This window comes from Lissotriton helveticus, chromosome 4_1 (assembly GCF_964261635.1).
Source record: "Lissotriton helveticus chromosome 4_1, aLisHel1.1, whole genome shotgun sequence".
Taxonomy (NCBI): domain Eukaryota; kingdom Metazoa; phylum Chordata; class Amphibia; order Caudata; family Salamandridae; genus Lissotriton; species Lissotriton helveticus.
The window spans coordinates 530,658,592-530,684,532 of record NC_136063.1 but is presented as its reverse complement, the minus strand read 5'-3'; positions in this window follow the sequence as shown (position 1 = coordinate 530,684,532).

The following is a 25,941-nucleotide window of genomic DNA, read 5'->3' as shown; positions in this document are numbered from 1 at the left end:
TTCACTCATCAAAAGCTTTAACATCAGGATTGTAAACTATGCTGACGACACGCAGATGATTCTTTCCTTGGAGGGAGAAGACTCAACATCTGTGGAGGTTTTCCACAATTGTCTGCGTGATACATCACGATGGCTAAAGGATAACTCCCACCAGTTTAATGCGGAGAAGACGGAGGTGCTCTTTAGCGCCGGGACTAAGATCTCCCGGCCGTTTCCAGCTAACTTTTGGCCTCCTGAAACAGGGACCAAAGTACGGCCTGTGGACTCAGTCCGTAATCTAGGGGTCATGTTAGACCAAAGGCTTAGTATGGAGACGCATGTAAAAAAGACGACCACCTGTTGTTTCGTCATCTTACGCTCCCTGAGGAATGTTTTGCCTCTCTTACCATCCCAAGCTCGTGCTCAAGTGGTAAGGTGTACAATCCTCAGCAGGTTGGACTACTGCAATGCCCTCTTGTTGGGGTCCCCTGAGTTTTTGTTGGACAGGCTCCAAAGGGTCCAATCAGCGGCTGCTAGGTTGGCTCTGGGGCTTCCGAGAAGAGCACATTGGCCATCCACTCTTGGGAAATTGCATTGGCTACCGGTGAGACAGAGGATACAATTTAAGGCCCTCTGCATAGTTTTTAGGGCTCTCCATGGAATTGGCCCAGCCTCCTTGCAATCGAAATTTGTTTGGTATACTCCAACTAGGCAGCTTCGATCCTCTGTGGCCAAGCTAGTGAAGGTACCTAGATTTAGGAAGGTCAGAGCCGGGGGCAGATCCTTCGAGGTGGCAGCTGCCAAACTCTGGAATCTGCTCCCGTTTGAGATTAGACAAACTACAGAATTTCTCCTGTTCAGGAGAAAGATTAAAACCTGGTTGTTTCCCAAGGCAATTCCCTGAAAGTTCACACCCTCCCGGTCACCGTCCGCTTCTTCTGAACTAGTCAGCGCCAGGATGCCTGCAAGGTGACAGTGCGCTTAATAAGTGTTTTAAATAAATAAAATAAAATAAATATTCCCTCTTCAATTTCTTCTCCCCGCTACTCTCCCCCAATTTTCATATAACTTCCTAATTATGTGCAGGCTTCTTAAGCTTTTATTCTCTACCCATATATTTTTGTCATCTATATATACTCTGACACCTTCTCTACTCTACCTCTACCACCCCTAACACCTCTAACATTTCTCCCCCTCTGGTATATTTTTGTTATCTATATATATACCCTGACATACCCTGACACCCTCTCTACGCTACCTCTAACACCTCTGACATTTCTCTCCCTCTGGTTAACACCACCCCCCCTTACCACTTACCCCACTCTCTCTCTTGTGCTTCTCCCCTTTGATTCCCATCTCACCTGCCGCCTACTTCTCATCTCTTTTTGGTCCCACAGCCCCTCCTATCTCTCCAGCTCAATCCCCCTTCTCATGACCTATCATGTTCCCCACATATTCCATCCACACCCACCCGATCCTGCCCTCTCCAGACATGGTCCCAATTCCTGGAACATCATATACCCATCAAATCTGTCCAGAAAGGCCAAGAAAAACTTTAAACATAAATTATTGACTTGTCACACTGAAACTCTCACAGTTGATACCTACCATAACCTCACCTTTCCTATAAGAACCAACCTTATTTTCTTTTCCAAACGCCCCTCCAAATGGAACAGTATCTTCCTAGACCATCTTACAGTCACTAAATCCAGCAATATCCCATATGGTTTCAAATGAACTACCTCCCTATCCCCAGCCTTTCTCTGAGAAATTGACATCTCCATATTTAAAACTGGTAACATTCTCATCCAAGCATACGAACTACACCTCAACATCTTTGACCGCCACTTCAATATCCTGGCAGCCCACCTATCCAAACCTACTCCCAACCCCTCTTCCTCCCAATTGTCGGACTTCATCATGATTCCCCCCAGCACTGAGCCCACACCCCCAAGGCTCCCCTAATGCGCACACCACCACCCAAACCCTCACCTTATCTAAAGACCAACACCCTCCAACCCATCTTTTCACCCCTAGCTGCTCTACTTTTCTCGGACCCCTTCACCCTGAACTTTCACCCTCACCCCCCTGTTCAACTATGCCACTCGCCCATCTACACCAAAGGTGCCACTCTTGATGCAATCATTTCCAACAACGACTTAGCCTCCCTCTCCAGCATCCTCGCCGTTGACTGGTCTGACCATCACCTCATCTTGTTCAAGATCAAATCCTCTCCCTTGCCCCCTCCTATCAAAACCATCAAACCCATGAAATGGACCAGAAATCTTAATTAAATCCCTCCTGGCAAACTTGAGTCTAAGCTCCAAGCTCAACTTCTTCTCTCCCCTCTCTCCCAAGATGCCAATGAGCTCACCGAACTTTTTAACAAGACAGTCACGGAGGTCGTGGATCAGCTAGCCCCTCCCAAACTAAAAAAATAAAGAACCATTCCATCCAAAATCTGACCTCAATGATGAAAGACGCTCACTGACTGTAAGAACATGGATGCAACACCCCTCCCCTGCACACCTTGCTTGTCTACTGGCCGCTAGAGCTACTTATAAAAAACGCATTTTCAAAGAAAAGGCCACCTTCTTCCGAACTCAACTAGACCGGGCCAAAAATAGACCCAGAGAACTTTTTAAAATTGTTCGCAACCAAACGCCCACTGCTCCCCTTATCTGACCGCCTCAACTAATAGATGTGAGGCAATTGCCAACTACTTCTCGGAGGAAATTGCCAAAATTGATCAGTCCTTCCATCTAACTCAGACCCTACCCAATCCACCATTAGCTGCTGACACTACATTAGGCAATCCTTCCGTCTTGACTCTACCGCCTCCCTTTTCCAGTCCCCTTCACCCTACAACCCACACAGATTCCAGCCTTCGGCTTCTGCAACTGAAAAACATTGCATCCTGGACTAACTTCCACCCCGTGACTGAGCTCGATGTCTTTAACATCATCTCCAAACTTAAGCCGTCCTCACACACCAAAGATCTTCTCCCATCTAGTCTTATCGAGAATCTTAACCACCTCCCTCTCCACAGGTTGTGTCCCAAACTCCCTTCAACTCGGTCAAATCACAAATATTTACTAAACATCTCACATCTGACCCTAATGACCCGAACAATCTCCGCCCCATCTCAAACCTACCATTTCTCTCCAAAGCCCTTGAAAAATGTGTCTTGCTTCAATTGGATAATCACATTAACAACTTCAACCTTCTGCACCCCTTACAATCCGGCTTCAGCAAAGGCTGCAGCACTAAAACCGCCATGCTAAAGATAGTTGATGACATCCATTTTGCCCTTGGCAATGGTGAGTCCTGCCTTCTCATTCTCCTTGACCTCTTAGCGGCCTTTGATACAGTCAACCAAAATTCCTTACTAAACTCGCTCAAGACCCGCTACAGCCTTAGCGGTCAGGTCCTTAACTGGTTTACCTCCTTTCTCCAACACAGAACTCAACCAATCAAAATTACCGACTGCCTCTCTAACCCCTCACCTGTAACCCTAGGGGTCCCTCAAGGCTCTATTCTCTCCCCTCTCTCTGTAACCTCTTCATGGAAGCCCTTACCCTCTTTCTGAAACAAGCTAGAATGAACTATCACCTCTATGCGGATGACACCCAACTTTACTTTAAGATTAGGTCCCACTCTGAAGTACTTCATCTTAACCAGACCTTGAACAATATCCAATCCTGGTTCTGCCCCAATAACTCAAACTTATCTCTAAGAAAACTGAAGTCATCCTCTTCTCACCTAAAAACAAAGGGCCTCCCATCCAATCATGGTTCTCTGATCTCAATTCTCTCAACTGGTTGCTCTCTTTGTCCAATCCGGTGAAATCACTTGGATTCATCATTGAAAAAAATCTTACCCTTAACAAACACATAAAAAACTCTGCTAAACGAGCTCTCCTCACTCTCCGCCATCTGAAGAAAACCAATCATTCATCCCACCTGAAGACTTCAAATGGGTTGTCCAATCACTGGTACTTTCCAAAATTGACTATGGTTATGTTATCCTCATAGGAACCCCCAAAGTTCACTTAGCCCCTCTCAAATCCGTGCTCCACTTAGCAGCCAGACTCATCTCTGATGATAAGCATTTCGACCACATCTCCCCAGCCCTAAAGGCCCTTAACTGGCTTCCCGTAGAAGGTAGATCCTCCTACAAGACAACATGCATTACACATAAAGCTTTACACCAGAATACCCAGCTGTACCTCACAAACAAACTCAAAAAAACGGGCGGCTCTAGACCGATGAGGAGCACAAACACGTTCTTCCTCATCAAAAAGAAAACCACTCGATCTCGCTCCTTCTCCTGAAACGTGCCAAACATTGGAACGCCCGCCCCAAGGAATTGCCTTGTAACGCCTCCTACATCAGCTTTAAAGAAGAACTCTGCACCTTCTCAGCAAATACTGGGGCCCTTAATCTGGTATCTGACCCCACACTCGGGCTCCCCTGTACTGACTCTCCACTATCCCACTTTCTTTCTCCCTCTGTCACTCCCTATGTAAATGTATCTGCTACTGATGTTTCTATGTTTATTGACATCCGTGGAGTGCCTTTTCAGGTATATTGCCCTCGGCTCATTTTAGTTTTGATTAACTTGCTTTTATACTCTGCTAGTGAACGTTCCTTTCTTTGTCCTGTTGTACTGTAATTATGTTTTTACACATGTAAAGTGCTCTGATACTCCCAGGTCTAGCCAGCGCTATATAAAACCTTTAAAAAAAAAAAGAACTCCAACATCCCCCTGGAAAGGATATACAGGAAGACTCTCAAATTTGTCTTGAAGGTGTTAATTTGTGATAATAGACAGCATACTCCTGAGCACTTAATTCTCCGGTTTCATATGTTCACTGTCTTTAACAAATTTAACAAAACGTTAAGAGTTTCGGTGGATTAAATAAATCAGACCACCTTCATCAGGACAAGCAAGTCATTAAATCTTCTCCTTTCGCTTTGAAAAAAAAAGAGGACTCTTTTTTCCATAAAACCGGTGCCAATGCACTTGTTATTTTGCCATATTTATTTAAGGCCCATTAGACACGGATATGTTATGTATCCATTTGACACCACTGTGTTCCTGTAGATTTTTGTTATAGGCGATAAAGGGTCAGCAATTCATTATGGGCCGCCCACTAGTTTCTTTATGTCAATAGCTTTCACTGCCATGCTTTTGTGGATTTTTTATGTTGCATCTGATAGAATCACAGCCTATGTTTTGGGATTGACTCCTGAGTGACTGAGTCAAATCCTCGTAGCTTTGAAACCTGACAGTATGTGCACGGACCGGTCCTCTGGTCCGTTCCTACTGCTCCGTAGTGCCAAAAACCAAATCAATAATTTAAGTAAAAAATCTAATCAGTAGAACCAGAGATATGCTTTAAAGATTTAAGTGAATATAGCACTAAAAACACACAAATGCCAAATGTGGTGATCTGGTTGCACAAGACTGGGATAAAGTCACAATTTCAGGCAGCTCAAGAGGGATCGTGTGCTGGATACAAGGGCCAAGTTAGGCCCACTGAACAAGAATACCTAATATCCTGGCTGCAGAGCATTGGGAGATCTCGCATCAAGGATGCACCACGCAGCTGAGTCTATGCGAGGTCCTGGTGGGGTGATGCATCACTCAGCTGTTGTTACAGTGTGCTGCAAGGTGAGGTCCTGCATAATTGTTGAGGATTCCGTGGACTAAAGGCTTGAGATGCGAAGTCCTGTACCGAAGGTGCATTGTGCACCAACATCGTCGGGGAGGATGCCATAGATGTGAGGCTTTTGATGTAAAGGCCTGTGTTGAGGATGCAGCATGCAGCAGTGGTTCTGATGGGCTGAGGCTGTGATGTAATGTCCTGCGTTTGAGATGTGTCATGCAGTGGTTCCAATGGGGAGTTTTGCAAAGTGATGCGTCACTCTGCGTCAGTTCCGCTGGGACCACATCTGGGCTGGCAAAGCACTGTCAGGCCCACTACCAAGGTTACAGAACTGGGGTGGCACGACTTGGGAGAGTAGAACTCTCAGCAGACAGATTCCAGGTTCTGGATTTCAAGGTAGTTGAAAAGTTCTATCCTAGAGGCTCTTGTCAGGAGTCGAGCCACCTAGCACTTGAAGTTACTCTGCCCGCCCTGGGTTCAAGATGCTGGTCCAGTCCTTTCACTCAGGCAGCAAAGAAGCAGGGCAGCAGGGAAAGAGAGTAAAATAGCAGTCTTTCTGAGTCTTCCACAGATCCAGCGGTGTACTCAAGAGTTGAATCTGATGATTCAATGTTAATACTTGGTACACACTTTAAAGATAGAGAAGGTTTTGGAGGGATCCACCCCCAGAGGTCCTTGAAAAGTCCTGTCTTCCTGCCCTGGCCCCAGATAGACTAGTGACCAAACCCTTTGTGAGTGTGTTTAGGCAGAGCCTTTATGATGTGCAAATGTGGTAGGTGGCAGTTCCTCCACTTTGTTAAGTCTGAGTGGCCCATCCTGCCAACATCTAGCCTCTCTTTGTCTCATTGTCTGGGAGCAATACACAGAGATCAACTATAAGCTACACCTAGCTATGTGACCCAGGGAAAGTGTGCAGGTACAAAATGGTTAGGACAAGAACATATTAACTTTTTAAAGTGGTATTTTAAGAATTGTGACTTAAAACCTGGCATTTCCAGTAAAGAAGGTTTTTAATTAAAACATGTTATATCCAAATGAAATATGTACAACTGCTCCCAATTGAAAGTTACTACTTATTAAATGTAATAAGGGAACCCAAGGCTAATCTTACAGGAGAGATGGGCCTTGCAGTAGTGGAAAACAAATGTAATTTTAATTTTCACTACCAGGACATGTAACGCCTAAAAGTATATGTCCACATTTTTATATACACTGCACCCTGACCTGAGGGCTTTTGAGGGCATACACAAGGGGTGAATTATATGTATTAAAAAGGAAAGTTTGAGCTTGGCAAAAGGTTTATTTTGCCAGGTAATCATCATCATCATCACATATCTTTATTCGGTCTAATTAGACCATAAAATAATAAGAACAATCAAAATATAAATAAAAGCACATCAAGCAATATACAAAAATCCATTAAATATCCATGTAAAATTCATAAAAAAACACATAAAACAGTGGCCTTTTGCTTAATAGCATGTTCAATATATACAGCAGCAAAAATACAGATCTTGATAGTAGGCAGGGATTGCAAATGAATATGGAAGTTTAAAACCGCATACACAAGCTGCAAAGTCATGCCTGAGGCATGTTTAAAGGGCTATTTATGTGGGTGACACAATCAGTGCTGCAGGCCCACTAGTAGCATTTATGGTACTGGCCCTGGGTGCATGTAGTACCAATTTATTAGGGACTTACAAGTAAATCAAATCTGCCAATTCAGTGTAAGTCAATTTTACCATGTTTAAAGGAGGGAGCACAATCAGTTTAGCACTGTTTAGCAGTGGTAAAGTGCACAGAGTCCTAAAGACCAACAAAATGAGAGTGTGAAGAAAAAAACATTTGGGTAAGACACTGCAGAAAGGGATAGGTTCAACACTCCCTATAACTCAATTAAATTTACCTAACTACTAACTTGAATCACAACACCACAGTAATAACAAAAATCAGCTGCTGGAAATATAAAGGAGAATGAACTTGAAAATTGCAGAGGTTGCTAGAAACCTGGTTATTTTGCCTGTAAAGGATTCAGTTAACTGGACTTATAATACAGACAATGAAGAATCCAGACTCATTTTCGGACTATCACAAGACCAGAGCTCTGCTGCCCTACTGGATTTTTAGAGGCTTTTTATATACAGAAGAAGTGCTAGCTGTTCAAAGTGTACAAATGTTTCATAGCCTTACATTGGAATGAGCTAAGTATAGCTCATTAAACAGCCTTCGATCAATAGAGAAGATTAAATAAGACATGAGATCTTAAAAACCAGAACAAGATAATTAACCAATTGAATGCTTGGTGAAAAAGGTGTTCAGCACTGGAAGGTTTGCCTGCTTCTTTGAAAGCTTGGTCAACCATGTCAATTTCAAAAACAACCGGAGACCAGCTTCTTGAAGCTTTCTATTTAACTTCTTGTTTTTTCTCCCTTCCCTAATCACTACAGTAACTTATGCTTCAGTCATAGTTTTAGGATTTCCACCTTGCTGCAAGCACTCTGTAAATGGTCTCTAGAAATCGGTTACTACACACATTTAATAAAGGAATAAACAACTCATGTAAAGTGATTAATTTATTTATTTCAAAGAAATAGAAATAATAAATGGAAAAAAGAAATCCTAAGAATAAGTCCTAATTACTTCTATTTGTACACATCATAAGATTAAACACTAGATCATATTGTTGTTATTTTATGTTAAATTATAGCACACAAATCACCCTAGGGCATCTCAGCACTGCTTGCAGATCAAAGACAGGACTCTGTGCGGGTGTTATAAAAATAGATGGGCTTTAAGTTTATTCTGGAATTTACAGTAACTTGGGCAAGAACGTACATGAAGGGGGAGCTTGCTCCAGTACACAGGACCGAGATAGGAGAAACCCTTACCGCCGATGCATGTTAGACAAATGCGAGGGATCCACAGCAGTGCTTTCGAGCTGGATCTTAGATCACGACAGGTGGCATACATTTTTATTCTTTTCTGAAGATAAAGTGGGCCTTTGCCCTTTAAGGCATTATATGTGGGGCAGCAGATTTTGAAATATGAGCTTTTCCTCACAGGCAGCCAGTGTAGTTCTTTCAGCAGAGGCGCCGAAGAGGTGCACTGCTTCCGTCCTTGAATAGACCCTGTACCTTTTAAAAATTGTGTGTCGGGTCAATTTTCGTAATTCTTTAAAAGGTAAACAACCAGGATGTGAATGGGATACTGTTAGTTTCAGGCCATGAGCACATGGGCAAAGACTTTGGTTTTGGTGAATTTATTCCAGTGAAAAGGAATTGTCTATGTCGGATCAACACCAGTCTGAATGAGTAAGTTTGGTTGTCTCATTTTCACATTGGGATCTTTGCATAAGTAGGGGAAAACTCCAGGCCTCCCAGATTTTCATGGAGTGCAATTCAGATCTTTTGGTGAGCAGATAGTCCCTATCTACCAATAAACAGCAAACTTTTGCAGTTTCGGTATGTATGGATTTTACCTTTCCAATATTCACTGATTTATCATGTTTAAAAATATCAAATTTGAATTGAGACTTGTTGACAAATTTAACAATGTGCTGTGGATGAGAATCTTGGATGTATTGAGAGACTCTCACCATTTCATCTCACTATTTATACAGAAAATGTTGGATTTGCCTCATTCTTTAGAACAGAAAATAAAAACCTTAGAGTGAGGGTTTTAGCTAATAAAGCCCAGGAGATCATACATAATTCAATTTGCAAGGCCTGAATCATAGAGTTTTGGGGAACAGTAAATATCTTCTTCAAATTAATTCATTCCACACTATCCCAGCTTACTCTGTTACCAAGGATTACAAATTCTGCCCTGTATATAGCTGGAGGGGCCAATATACCTTGTATCACCTTCTTTAGTGGGTTCGCTGGAAATCTTCCATATCGAGGATCAAGCTTCTTTAAGAAATTTGTAGTTGCTATTAAATATGTTTTTAACATACTATGGTGCTTGTCCTATTGCAGATTATCAGAAAAATAAAGTGGTATTTAGTCCATGAGGGCAAGATCCCCAGTATACATTAGGCACAGGACGTATTAACCTTTGATCTTTGGGGAGAAAGAACTTATTGCAGATAGTTTGATGGGGCGATAGGAAAAAAAGACTAAAAAGAACAGGGGGCTAGAACACATCCATGATGCATCCCCTTTTTGACAGGGATTCAGTCTGATAGAATATTGTTGCCATCTAGGTCGATCTGAACCCAATTTTTCAAATTGAGTCTCCGAATTGATGACGAGATTTGAGGGTATGTTGTTGTCCTTTAATTTCTGCTACAGAATTGCACAGTCGACCAGGTGAAAAAAAGCTCTAAAATCAACAAAGCAATAACATATCTTGCCAACTAACTGAAAGAACTGCCTGCCCTGCCGCTGCCCAAAGGGCCAGACAGTAGTCCACTGTAGAATAGATTTCCCTAAAGCTTAACCGCTCCCTAGGAATGCCCAGATTTGTAGATGAAATAATGAGGTTTTGGTGTACATTTTTGAGTCATTCCCTAAAGGGGAAATAACTTGATAGTTTTGAGGAATCAGATCTTTCCCCCTTCTTATATATTGCCTTAATGATAGTGCCTCTCCGGGAATGGGGGAGATGGCCTATATTTGAGACTCATTTAGAAAAATACTAAGTAAATTTGCCTACTACAAAGGGTCTGACTTGGTCTGGCCCGTAGGACATTGGGTCCACCAGCGCTGCAATGTTTCAGTTTCTCTATTATGTCTCCCACAACCTCTGTTTCTTCAGTCATTACTAACAGAGATGGGGCTATTAATTTGGCACCTAGTGTGAAGTGTACAGTCACTGAAGAACTTGTGTAGAATTCAGAAATGATGCCCACCTATTGAGATTCACCAATCGGAGCCTCTAAAGTAAAAAGGATATGGTCCCTAGAAGGATTTGATACTCCCCTCCATCATGGCTGCGTGTATTACTTCTCATTGTTGGTCATAATACAGGCACTTCTGTCCTGTCATTAAGGTTTGGTACCTCCTTTACATCATTGTTAGTTAAACTTAATTTCTTTGGAACTGCATTTTACTGAATACCAGCACAGCCTGTTCAAGGTCTTCCTCAATAGGTGGCATTTAGAACTGAACCAACTTGAATAGTGTCTTGCTATATTAGCATTTCTACTAGAACAAGGTTTTAATAGGGCCTTCAAAATAAGCAACATTTCTTTTATAAAAGCCTTATAACATTCCAAATTAATAGATCATTCTGGCATTGAGGGGCCACTACCAAATCTTGTAAATTTTCACCAGACAACGTAACCCTAAATTTATGGTTTTAAGATAAACTTAAGTCAACTGGTGAAGGATCTTTACTATGGGATTGACTTCTAAGAGAGATTTCTATTGTGAGATGGCCATGTAAAAGGAGGTCGATCGTCTTGAAATTGGTCCGATTATATTGCTCAGTTGGTACAAATGTGTAATCTATTGGGTACATACCTTTGGAAGTTTTAAAGTACAATTGGAAAGCCTATCGTATGGTATACAGCCATTTAGATTGAACAAATTGTTATGGACTAACAGAGGCACTATCTTCCATGCTTTACTAGTTCTTTTAACCTCCCCTTAAACATGACTCACTTCTAATTCTTTTGGGGCTTTCTTGAAAAACTGACAGGGTTAGGGAGCCCTGAGAGACAATGAAAAACAAGTCATTTGGACCAATACCGTAATCACCCTCCTCAGAAGGTCACAAACTACTTTGTTATTTAGCTTATTATGTTTGGAACAAGGAAGGTTCACATGAGGGTGTTCCACTTGGTTTGCTAGCAGTCCTCGAGCCGTCTAGCTGTGTGTGGTCTGTGTACTCTTGAGAAACACTTGAAGGCCTCCTCCCCACCAACAGTGGCAACACACCCAGGCACCCCACCCGTAAGTCCCCTCCAAACCACTCAGCTCAGCAGGGTTTCAGGTGGTTCTTGTGGGCTGGGGTCTGCAGACTTGGTTTGTTGCAGCCAACATCTGCAGAAATGTAGGTATGACCATGAGAGAAGCAGCACACTCAGGCATAAGCACACCAAGTTCCACTCCAAATTTGAGAACAATCCATATGGTTTAATAGCTGTTTTTTCAGAAGTTCAGAAAAACTGCTGCCACTGCTTTTACAGGTAGTAACATGACACACCTCAAATGCCTGCCACGCGTGTCTAACACGTCTGCCAGAGGCTCAGGATCTAGCACAGCAGAGCTGCAGCAGAGGGACCGGGGACAAGGGGGACCAGAGGAAGCCCGACATCTGAGGTCTGGGCTAAGCAAGGCAATGACTGGTGTAGGCCAAAACTCACTTTGCCACTTCATCCCCCTCGTCCACTCTCGCCTGCTCATATCCACTCGTCCACTCCTGATTCTACATACCTGCTTGTCCGTGTGTGATCCTCCTCCTCTCGTGCTTTTACAATCACACAAACTCCTGCCTCACATCCGAGTAAACAACTCTCACACTTACAAAACAAAACGCTTCTCGGATAACAGAGGCTTGTATATTAAGAAAAGCAGATAAAAACGGTTTTGGAAATGGTCATATGACAGTGAGAAGAAATTGCGTTAAATGTAATTAATTAGGAAATTATGCAAACACTACTTCTCTTCTTACAGTAACTTCAGGGGCTGCAATAAGTGTAAGTTCATAAGTTAGTAGTAGCCCAGCTGATTTTAGGCCATGGCCTCTACTCAGCATTCCTATGTCACCAACACCATATTATTAATTAGTCAAAGTATTAGAGGGATGAAGGTGTAATGAGTGGAAGGAGATCCACATATGACTAGCAGGGAGACATCTGTAAAGTCTCATGACATGCAGAGGTAAAGAAGCAAAAGCAAATTAAGTCCCGGGGGCCTGATTTATATAATGACGCTAAGCATGCTCCATCGCACCTGCACCAGAGTATCCTTACTGTCAATATAATGATCCACCTGCCAAATTTACATGTTGGTGGGCAATAGTTTGGCAACGGCAGATACTACTCCGTCTTAGCCATGGCCAAACTTATACGATGGAGTAAGAGCCTTCGAACAAATGGCTATTTAGCCACCCGCCCAATTTAGATGGGCAGACATATATCCATTTTTTACTGGCCATCACTGTGAGGAAAACCAGGGCTGTAAGGGGCAGTAAAAAACGGAGAATTCCCCCTTCTCCATAGGAGATGACTCCCATAGCGGCAAGGATTTTTGTTTTCATTTTTGAAAAGAAAATCCCACTTTGGAATTTACTTCATGAAAATAAAAAAGAAATAAGTTTGGCTGCTAGCTTCATCATGTTGACGGAGCAGTGTAGCAAGCTTAAAAAGCATTTACAAGAACCACTATGACAGTGGTTCTGCCTAGGCTATAGAAATGAGCGCCAGCTTGGGGGACATTTCTAAATTTGTCATGTGGGGACTTCATCAGGGCTTACTCCATTGCCCTGATGGAGTTAACCCCATCCACCAAAATATAAATTATGGCCAAAGTATTTCCAATGTGATAAGAGAATTTTGTGTCCCTGTTCACCATGGCCGCCCCATACTCTCAGCGCAGCGAGGACGAGCCTTAGGCAGACCCTCCAGGATATCGCGATTTCGCGATTTCGCGATTTGCCGCGAAATCGGCACTTTTTAAAAAATGCCGCGATTTTTACAAAAATGCCCGCGAAATCGGCATTTTTGTAGAAATCGCTGCATTTTTCGCTATATCCTGGGGGGTCTGCTTTATCCAAAGACATGCACCGGTTGCCCCACACCTGTAGATGATCTACAGACACTGGGGTCAGAGGGTTAAAGCAGCTCGGCTGCAGCTGGCAGTGTGAAGGTCTAGGCTCTTTGTCATTCAGAGCTGCCCGGGACTGCGCTCGTTCGCACCTCTTCCTGGCCCACAAGAATGACAATGGGAGCCCTCACCTTGCACATCAACAGGAGGGGAGGGGGGGATGGGTTGTTGTCACAGAGGATGGAGCAGGAATCGGACAGAGCAGTTCTCCTTCGAGTGTAATGTGAAAGGGTTTGCAGTGACAGGAATAGGAACTTCGAGTCTTAGGCCTGTGAGAAGGCTCATTTACTGACCTGGCAAATTGTTTTTAAACACAGTCAGCAAGTCAATTTGGGAAAGAAACGGAGAACAATTTAAATTGAAAACAAAAGACACGCTACCTTAAATCTGTTAATATATTTTTTTTAACTCGAATCTTGCATTGCTGAGAGATTATCTGCAGCATGCACACCCGGAACTGTCTATGTGCTTGCACTTCTACTCTAATGTGAATTGTATTAGCAAAATGTCTGACCTTGCTTTAAAGATGTTGCACTAAGTGCTCCATCCATGTACGATTTTTAGCATTGGATCGTAGCAAGCTTCTCCTTAAAGCTGAAGTTTAGTGCAAAAACGCTGGGCTCTCTATGAGCATACTATGAAATCATGGTTTTATTCTATGGATTAAAGAATTAGCAGAGTATCAATTTTCCGATTTAAAAAAAGGACTACAGGCCATAGAAGGCAAACAAGCAATGGCACCTTTCAGTACTCCAGGATATGGGGTGAATGGATGAATGAAAGATTGAATAAATGGATAATGAGAGAGGATGAATGGATTGATGAGAGGGGAAGGATGGAGAGAAATTTTAAATAGCTGGATGTATGGGTGGAAGGGTAGCTGGATGATGGATGAGGGGAAAGATGGATGAGGGGAAGGATGGATGATGGATGAAAGGATGGATGGATGAGGGGAAGGATGGATGGATGAAGGGAAGGATGGATGAGAGGAAGGATGGATGGATGAGGGGATGGATAGAGGGGAAGGATGGATGGATGGATGGGTGGGTGAAAGGATGGATGGATGATGAGGGGAAGGATGGATGATGAGGGGAAGGATGGATGGATGGATGATGAGGGGATGGATGGATGGATGTTTGATGAGGGGGTGGGTGAAAGGATGGCTGATGAGGGGAAGGGTGGATGGATGGATGGATGATGAGGGAATGGATGGATGATGAGGGGGTGGGTGAAAGGATGGATGGATGATGAGGGGAAGGATGGATGGATGATGAGGGGAAGGATGGATGGATGACGAGTGGGTGGGTAGATGGATGGATGGATGATGAGGGCAAAGGATGGATGGATGATGAGGGCAAAGGATGGATGGATGATGAGGGAAAGGATGGATGGGTGATGAGGGGAAGGATGGATGATGAGGGGAAGGACAGATGGATGGATGGATGGATGGATGGATGGATGGATGGATGGATGGATGATGGGTGGGTGAAAGGATGGATGGAAGGAAGGATGGCTAAGTGAAAGGGTCGATGGGGAGAGAAAGGGAGGATGGATGGATGACTAAAATAGTGGATGGGTGGAAGGATTAGTAAGTGAAAGGATGGCTAGATTGGTGAAAGGGTAAATGGCTGAATGGATGAGTGAATGGATGGATGGGATGAAGAGTGGATGGATAAGTGTACAGATGGATAGGGTGAAAGGGTGGATGGATAATGGAGACGAGTGAAAGGATGGATGAGGGGATGGATGAAGGGATGGATGAGTGAAATGATAGATGGAAGGATACATGATGGATAGGTTTGCAAACGGTTGAATATGTTTGGAAATGGCTGGGCTTACTTATATACTATTGCGCGACCTCTGATGTGTCTGTAAAACGTACCTATTGTCCTGAAGTTTTGTCCTGAATTTTGAGCTCCTGTCCTGAATTTGTGTCCTGAATTTTGACCCTTTGTCCTGAATTTTTACACTCACCGTCCTGAATTTGCACCAATGCCAGTTGGTCACCCTATTCGCTGGCTTGGAGACGGAGCGCCGTGCAGAGATGTTTGTCCCTCAAGATAAACAGACAGAACCACTCAGCCGAGAGAGCTGAGGCGCACACGGGACGGGGTATCTGCAGAGGCGCGCTGGACAAGGGATGAAGTCTGAGGGTTGAGCTCACCTATTGCAGACCACCTATTGCAGACCATTTCCCCCTGGGAGTGAGCCATGGGAAAAACTCCTAGAGGCGAGAAATTTAACACGGGCGTCAAGTGGCCCCATGTCATGGGTGTCAACTTCAACCAGTCCCCGCTTTTAAAGCGGAGACGATTTGCAGGCTGACATTTTTCAACGAAACTACAAGTACCAACATGCAGTTCGCTACTGTGTAGCAAGTGACCACTTGGCGGTTTTGACTGCTCTTTCTCTAGTGGTTAGGTCTGTCGAACGGGCATCCGGTGGGATATCAGGTTGTGTTCAAAATACACTGTACTATTTAACGTGCTTACTAATAAAAGGGGCGATAGGTATAGCCATCATTAGTGCAGCAGGTACAGTGGCACCAAGCTCAAAAAAGCAGCGCAAGGGGCTTGTAAATCTGCCCCAAAGTGTCTACATTGTAAAGAAACCAAATATACATAGCTTCATGTTGTTAAATAACAAAAAAAACTAAGATATCTGTGTTTGTTGTAGGAAAAATGGCCACATAAAATGCCGCAAAATTGCCGCTAAATTTCCATATTTGTGCCGCTAAATTTCCATTTTTGTGCCGCTAAATTTGCTATTCCATGCCGCTATATCCTGGGGGGTCTGCTTAGGTGTATGTTAGGTGCCGAAGGCATGTTCTCATGTAACCTGAAACATTATGGGTCCCTGGTCAGTGGGAATGTAGAGCGGCTTTTGTCGACTAGATATGAATAGGGATTTTGCATGAAAAACTTTCATTGAAACTGTTACAGAAATAGAAAAAACAAGTCAAGCTGTCACTTTAACTTGAACAGGTAAAGATCATAATAATGCACTTTGGTCTAAAAATCTGTATGCTGTGATGGTAAGGGTCCAATCAGATGACTGCTGTGCAGAGGATGAAATAGTGGATGTAATGCATAGAATGTACTGTACACATTTACCACTTCATTTTGTGGCAAACGATTACTATTCCCGCTACCGAATGTTTTATTCTGCAACTTCACACTTGCTGAACAGTGGTTATTAAAATATTTATTCCCTTTTTATGCACTACCGCTTTGATTTTTTTTGCGAGAGTTGATCAATAGCCTAATTGAATTGAGGTGTACCGGGACTGTGATGATTTCAAATCGTCTTCCTTCTGGTGAGAGTCCCAAATTATAACCTTCTTCGGACAATCATTTCCCTAACACTTCGACACGCCACTGCGTTTGCCGCGCCTTCGAAAAAATGGTCTGAAAAAGACCGTTTTCTGTCAGGAATATCCGCCTGGAAATCCCGCATGCTCGCCTAAATACTGCTTTGAATTCTACGGCTTGCTAATGGTATTGATGTATTGACCTTCCTTGCAAACAACTTGTGCCTGTCAACATCAAATTGCCGTGATTTAGCCATCAACAAAGAGAACTGTGGATGCCGAGCGGTGGAGGCCAGGGGGAGAAGAAACAGGCGCTGTCATCGAAAAAGGGGACTTGAGTGGCACTAGGTATTGCAAGTGGACTTCTAGGCGCTGTATGGGAGCGGATAGAGTTTTGGCTGCCCCACAGCATTCTTTATTCCAAGCTTCACTTATAAGTAGCTCAAACTTAGCTAAAGACTTTGGGCCTCATTTATGAGAAATGACGCATCGCTGCGTGAAAGAAGCGATGCGTCACTTCTCAGTGCGCACTCCTTGCGACATGATTGATGCGTCATATTTAGAGTATGACGCATCATGTCGCAAGGAGTTAAAGATACATCAGTATTTCTGACGTATCTGTAAGCGCGAAAGTCACGCATTGCTGGAATGTGTCACAAAAGTGACGCAACTCCAGCAATGCGTCCTTTCACATGGGGAAAGCCCCATGTGAAAGGGCTTGCGTCAGTCTTACGCCTGCTGTGAGGCAGGCGCAAGATTTTGACGCAACAGCGTCCTAAAAGTGACGCAATGAAATCTCATAGATTTCACTGCGTCACTATTACAATGCTTTTTGCGGGGGAACGCCCCCTCTGCATACATTATTCCTGACGCAGGTATAATGTAGCGCAGGGGTTTACAAAGTGACGCATCTGCTTAGATGCGTCACTTTGTAAATTGTGCGCAACAGGAGGCATGTTTTACGCCGCCGATGCGTCACAAAAAGTGACGCATCGGAAGTGCAAAACTGACGCAAGGCCTCATAAATGAGGCACCAACAGAGCACGGTAGGTCTTCATAATGACAAAGAAAGGCTATCAAAAGGGAAGGCGTTCTCATCACCCTTAGTCTGAGGACGAGCCTCTGTGTGCAGGGCCATGGGAGGAAGGCAGGAATATTAAGAGCTGAGGTATCGCCTAACATAAGCATCATACAAATTTTAGACATATACCTGAACAAAATTGTGAACATCAGGGATTTTCAGAAGAAAATAAATAGCGTGATGTACAACAGTAGTTAGGAAAAGTTGTATTCGTACACACTTCTGATAGGCTTTGTAAATAAAAAAGTACATCTGGGAAGCCCAGTGAAATGTCCACCTCTTTTATTCTATACTATCAACCAGAAGCTGAGGCAAGGCCATCCTCTAAGGCAGGAGTGCATCAAAAGCTATATTTTGGGTCAAACTGTAACATCTTTCCCAAGTGTTCAGCATTTACTTGCAAATGCAACCATGTTTCAGTCTCCTCAGTGGGATGATACTGTTATGCTTCATGGGTATAAAATGTTCCCTTGTGGTTATCAAGGGACTGCTCAAACAAAAGTTAGAAGAGAGGCACTGAATGACATTTCTGTTGGAATTATTGAAGCACTGGGTGCAGCCACGAGGGGAACTCCATAGATCAATCAATGGTGAAGAATGTGACTGAAAGGCCACTGACCATATGAGTGGGAAATGAGTGTAAAAAAGAAACATCAGTGGTGAGGGGAAAATCTAGAGAGGAGGAGTGCTAGCCAGTCAATCACTTCACTGGCCATCGTCATAGGGTTTAAGCATTCACAATGTCAATGACTGAGAATGAATAGAAACAGCTAAAACCTTTCAGGCTAGTAATAGTGCCCTCCCCTCTCCCCAAATCCCTCTTGTTACCCCTCGCCTGCTGTTTTTGAAAGAATGGGTGCATTGGTGAATTTTAAAGCTAATTTTCCACAGAAGCGTATATTGTATTTAGTGTTTAATGCTCATTTATGGACAGAACATTTTCCATTTAAATGGCCTCTCAACACTGGAAAATGTACAGAAACAACCACTAGAAATTGAACTCAAAGACACAATGAATCAAAAATCTCCGCACAATCACTTTGCTTTCACAACTTACAGTATGGTGGCCTCTTTCAACGAGTGGTCCTTCAGTAACCCACAAAAACATTATGTATGCAGGTCAAACTCATGATGCACAGTACTGACTGACTTAGTTCTACTCTTGGTACCCAGGTTTGCTAGGAGCTATATTCTAAATCCCATTGCTGACTCCAAGCTGTGCTCCTGATGATAAACAGACTACATTAAAGTTACACTATTAACAGAACGTATACTTTTGTTACTACCCACGACACAAACGCATTCAACTCTTGATAGAACTAGGAATTTGCTCCTCGATACATCCAAAGCACACACCTATAGTTTTGTTCTTCATAGGCCAAAGAGTCACTCACTAATGCCTCCTTTGCATTTGATACTATCCAAATAGTGACCTCCTAATGAACTGATCCATCTCTCACTTTCCCACAGTACATTAGGCGCAGACCAAAACCTTACCTCGGTCGGAGATATTGTGACCCTTTATAAGGGTGGATCCATTTTTTTAAAGAGTTTTTTATAGCAGGAACTTAACCCGATCAGAGCGCTTTACATAGCATCAGTTGCATTACACGAGGACGCATTCATTTTTGAAAGAGGAACGAGGAGATTAAGTGATTTTGGCCAGAATCAGAGGATGTAAAGCGTCCGGGATTCGAACCCAGTTCCCCAGATTCGAGGTCGACTACCCTAGCCTTTAGGCCAGCTCCTCTCCATAATAAGAGAATGATCAATACTGGAAAATACTTGGAACTAAAAAAACGGAGAAAAGGCAAAAATATTACTTGTCATGAATATTGTGAAAGGAATATAAAAGCCATCTGGAATACTGAAGGCAATTCTTCACAGTGAAGTGGTGCAAGGTAATAGTGACCCTCGGATTACTTTGGCAAGGAACAATGACCCTTGGCATATCGGGAGACCATCCTCACAGAATACTGTACTCTTTTTTTGTATTACATGGCTATGTTTTTACCTAGGCTGTACTCATTTTTTTGTTGTTATCCACCGAAATGTAAGTTTTATCTGAATACTTGCTTCATATATCACACTAGGGACTATACTACACAAAGTGCCCAGGGGCGCAACAGGCATGTGCGCCCACGTTGTTTGCCCCTGGGACACTTTTGTGTTACAGAAGAGGGCCATCGATGCTTGTGCAGTCCCTTCTGTAATACAGATAGCGCTCGCGCACATGTAGCACCAGCACTATAATTAGAGTGTGTTACCTTATTTGCATTGGGGCGTTGCAAATGAGGGAATCACTTTGGCTCAGCTCCCACACTGTATTATGGATGCGGGTGCAGAGGCAAACATGCCTTTAGGAGGTGCACTGAAAGTGCACCACAAAAAGTTGCCATTCTTTTAGTGTGTCTCAAAAACAGCCCACTGTAGGGAAGAGAGGGGGCCCCTTGGACCTCCCAGACATCCCCTTCAAGGTTGGTGCAGTTTCTCACCACACCGGCTGCAAGGTGATCTCTCTCATCTCTCCTCTCTTTAAAGTACAGTCGGCCATCTACAGTGTAAAACACAGAGAAGCTTTGAAGCAGCTGCTCTGTGTTCACTTACATTCACTGCCCCCAGGGCAGCATGAGTTTGCAGCTACCCTGGGGCAGCGCATTCATGGGATAAGGGCACACTTTCTCTCTTTGTGCAAAAGGTGCGCCATGGCACAAACAGGGGAAGTGCACCCACCGTATATGTAATACGGCCCTATCTCTTCCTATTTACATGTAAACTTGAAAATAAATATTCGAGACAGGCAGTTGGTGTTTACTAGAGAGTATTTTAGATGCTATTTAATTAAAATGAGCAGATCCTGCAAGGTTCCGCACATTCAGACTGTAACAATGGCTTGACTCTTCACACTAACAATGATGAGAAGAGTAATTGAAATCTTGACTCTTGATAACACCCCAACCTATTGTGAGGGTTCTGCCTTCCCATTCCCACACTGTCCCTGGCAGAAGTAAACCTTTTTGTTTGTTTCAAACACTTTATTTATAACTTTTTAAATCACTAGTGCAGGAAAAATAACATACGTCATGACATTACATTTGTGTATTGCAAATAAATGCCTAAGCATATCCAACATTTGCGTATGCAAATGCAGATAATATGATTTTGATATTAAAGTCCAGCCAGAGAAGGACTGAAGTCCAATCTAATGCTCCTCTATATCAGATTTAGCAGTTGATGAAGATGGCATCTTGTATAGTGTTGACTTAATAACAGTTCTGATGTAGTTGCTGATTCCTACCCCACAGTTTTCATGTACTTTTTTAATAGAAACCACCTTAGTTAAAACCTATAAACTCGTTCCCAGCAGTTTTTCCAATGCATATATTTTCCAGATCTTTCTCCACCATACATACAAGCCTGGGCCATAGGTATGACATCAATTAACTGGTGAATGGAAAAATGCTATTCTCCCCTGGGTCTCCAAGTAAAACCAAATAAGAGGTTGCAGGGGTAACGAGTCTAGCTATATCTTTAATGTGCGCTACAATTTCTATCCTGTATATTTGAGATTATCAACAAGACCATCAAGTATGAAAAATAAATGGTCAATAATTTGATTTCATTTTTGTATGATGCACACATATAAATGAGTGACCATCTCTTTATCAAATCTTAATCTCCGACCCTGTCGAGACTAGGAATGAGCCAAGAAAAAGTCTGTGACACTCTTAAAAACTCACAGGGTTGTGACAGTGTATAAGCGTTTCAGGTCATCCCCATCCTAATCTGCCTGTTCACCATCTGTGCTTAATTCACACAGAAATTTACGCCTCATTACACCTCATTGAGCCACATTACACATGATTAATGTGAATGCAAGTATGAATGTACACGTAGAAATCAAGATGAATTTACATGTGCAAATATCTTTCTCTTGGGTAAGGAAATTTGGAATAAGGGCCAGAGCTGCTGACTTTGGAATTGGGAATCAAAGTTTGAATCCCAGCTCGACATCCTGTGATTCAGGGCAAATCACATAATATCCCTGTGCCTAAAAATGTTTTTTTTCTTCAAATGAATCCAACCTCTTGTAATGTAATCTGGTGCTCCTCGAAAGAACTTTGATACCAGTGTGTCGAGTTCAAACTACAACTGGCAAAAATGGTGCATGTCGAATGAAGGTTGCAATTTTCAAAATATCTGGAAAATATCTGGAAACTTCAAAAAGTAAGACGCTCAAATGTTATTCATAACTTTCTAGTTTCTTCAATAATGTGTTCTTCCCTGTTTATGTGTTGGATATTTTTTGAATGAATATATTGCATAACGTCCACTTCAAAAGCCTTATTGTAGTCAATTTTCTGCTTGATTTCTCCCTAATCAAGCTATCCTGGCTGATGAGGGGTGAAACCCTGAAACCAGTCCTAGGATGCTTGTTTCCGGTCCAGGGAGGACCTGGCTTGGCAGTTCGGGCTGGACTGTTCCCATGAGGCACAGGGTCAAGACTGATTTGCATATGGCCAGGTCTAAACTGCGGGGCATGGTGAGCAAAAGAATGATGGATTTAACCCAGATCTTTCGACTGGGGGTGAATGTTTTGATTTTTTCTTCATTCCGTCCATCAATTGTGTGTCTTTTGCTTTCTCGCCCTAAGTGCGCCGGGTATGCCCAGACGTGGGTCCCGGGCTCACTGTGCCACTAGAATCAAGCTATCCTGACTGATGACGGGTGAAACCCCGAAACCGGTCCTAGGAAGCTTGTTTCCGGTCCAGGGAGGACCTGGCTTGGCAGTTGGGGCTGGACTATTCCCACGAGGCACAGGGTCAAGACTGATTTGCATATCACCAGATCTAAACTGGGGTAGCATTGTGAGCAAAAGAATGATGGAGTTAAACGGGAGCACAAGTGAAGTGCCTGTGAGAACATTCATGAGGCTGGAAAGGGCTTCAATGATAGTAAATTCTAGTAACTAGCAGTACCTCCAGTAGGAGCCGCCGTACACTAAAATGATGAATATGGTCTGGTTACATCACTCAAGGAAATAATTACAATACTAAAATAAGGCTATTTTTAATCTTGTTGCCTCTTCAGTCTAACCGGTTAAATCAGAGACCCAAATAACAATGAAAGTGATTCAAACCCGGCACAGTCCTTCACATAAACATCTTAGGAGCTCCTCAGTCACCCGTGGGCAGTCAGAGGGTTAAAAACAGGCTTGACACTGACTTCCTGCAGAGGAAGTGTGATTGTTTCTGTATGTACCATTGCTAGTATTTGAGACCTAACTTACTGGATGCTTTGGACAATGATTCTAAATGTATATATTGCCAAAACACAAGGACTGACTGCAGGTCTATGAACCATTAATCAAAGTTTATTTAGCAACTTATCATATTTAATTCTGGTGAAATGAAGTGCAGAAAATATGTCAAGTCAGTCAGTCAGTTTAATCTTTATTCGTCTAGCAAAAGATAGTCATAAAAGTACATCATTCTAAAAAAACATGTTTTATCTATAGATACAATCAAATTGATAGAATCATTTATTTTCTTATGTTAAAACTGTAACATCCAAGTTCTTATTGGTACATCATCAAAGAATGAAACCTTAAACATTACACATAAAAATCTGATAGTAATATTCTAAAATTCCATGGATCATGTCATTTCCATTCTGCTAGATACTCATGGTTTTTCACATTTTGATTGCTTTCAAGATAAACAGGGCAACATTATAACAAGTCAAGGGGTCTCCCAGTGTCTCTAGGAATTTCATCGCTACTTTATGTGACCTGATATGATGGGTGAGAAAAAGCGGTTTCATATAAAAACATCTAAAATTCTTATAAAAATTACAAAATAGCAAAACATGCATTGTACTCTGCTTACTCCCGTTGTCACATGGACAAAGCACATCTTCAGACGGATGAAGCCGCATTGTAGGAAAAGCTACAAGATAATGAGCAATGCCACGTCTTAATCGAGTTAACACAAACAGATGATGGGCATAGGTCACGTATGACAAGTAATTTATTGTGCTAGCCTCTATGCTATTTAATATATACTGTCCAACAATAGATTTGTCCTTTTCTGCCTTGAGTCATTAAAATGTGAACTCTTCCTTGTCTTTGTGGACTAACCACAAGCCTGCACTAGGTATGAGAATAACACAGATGCAATTGAACATGAAAACATGTGCGGCAAAGTGTTATGAGAACAGATATTTGGGCCAGGAAAGGGGAATGGTCATTGTTGGGTTTGTGATCCTAATGTTAACAAATGAAGAGTTGATTGCAGACTCAACTCAGTATCTTTGGAAGTTACCTGCCAGCAGGTTACCTGGAAGTAAATGTAATGAAATCATAGGCTCTCACTCTGTTATGGGAGGCAAATCATTATAAGTAGAAGTTAGCAAAAGGAATTCTGGTAATTATATGGGCCTATAAATAGTAATTAGGTTTGATGAGCCAGACATAAAGATTCAAAGAGTACTATTACATTAGGGATCTTAGTCCTAATATTACTGCTTGTCTTAGAAGCTTACGGGCAAGTTTTGTGACTCCTTCCTTTTGGGATTCTCAGCCTATTACATCAGGCTTGAAGCCCATGATACATTGAGTGTCCCCGTGCCTGGATCTTTCAAGGTCCTTGCCTTTGAGACACCCTGTGATTCTTAATTGTGAATCACATAGCAGTGTCCCTACTCCTTGTGGTACCCTGACAGTTGCGCACACAATTGCCCCTTTTGCACTGGAAATGGCTTTAGAGAAACTCTATAATGTTGTGAAATCGATGCAAACGGTAATAGGTAGGCTACCAAGACTGTGGGTGGATGGCTGCTATTACATCAAAATTCTGAGGGGCATATTTTTCAAAGGGTTGCGTTGCCTTGCGCCATGCTAGGGGGACACAAGGGTGACACAACTACTAAATCAGATTTATCAAGCCACTCGAGGCAACCCTGTCTGGCCCTGCATAGCTTGATAAATCCAGAATAATCAACACAACAGAAATCAAAGTCGAATTGCAGCGTTGCGTTGCGTTACTCCGCATGGAGGTGTTCCAAAGATGGAGTGTAGATGTTCCCATGCATCCACCCATGGATTTTGGCACATTCCCAGATTTACTGATACTGGTATACCTGGGACTGCGTCAAAATGCTATGCCTCCCCAGGTGATGCGCAACAAGGTGAAGTACCTTTATTTCTCCTTGTTTTTTCCTCTTTCTACGTGTACTGCATTCTGTAGCACATGTAGAAAGAGTAAAATGCATCCTAGGATTGTTTTTGTGATGGAAGGTGGTCCTTCCTTCTTAAAAAAAATCCTGCTTACAATGCAGGCACCCATGCACCATGGTTGAAGGGTATCCGCATTGGCGGTAGGCAGTCAAGAGTGTGGCAGTTCATGGAAAAGACAGGAATGTGATGTATAATGTTAAATAAGGTGCATTCCTGCCCTTTCCATTTCATGCAACACAGTGGGGTGGCTTTCTGCGTTGTGCTGCGTGAACATTTTATAAATGTACCCCGAAGTCCCAATTAGATGACTATTCCCCTTGTATTGTAACTAACTGATCAGCAGTAATAGCTGATCAGTAAAAATTATTTTGTGAGGCTAATTCTTAGAACCTTGCCCAGTGCCCCCCCCTTTAAAATGTTCTTTGTAGAAACCGTCGAAACTAACATGTGTTGTCTTTAAAATCACAAAGTTTGGACTATTTAAATTTGCCAAATGTTCTTAAAAACACATAACTTGTTGCAGTATTTGTGCAGAAGGCAAAATGTAATGGTTTGGCCAATTTTCTGTAGCTAAACTGCTTTTATATAAGTATGGATTGGTTTACCGTTTGCTTACCGTTTTCAATGCAATGTGGCAATATGGATTCGCTTTGACCTATAATATAGGAGGTTAACCAAATATTAGTTGCATGTCCTGTCAGGCTTGCATCACTTCTATTATTATCTGTGAATTCTGCATGAGAGATTATGTCAGCATTCCATATCTGAAATGACCTCACAAATAAGAATTGATTGTCCTGAGAAGTGAAAGGAAAAGAGAAGCAATACAGGAACCTTTTACATAAAATATTTAATACCTTCACTACCAATACAGATATGCACACAGGACCT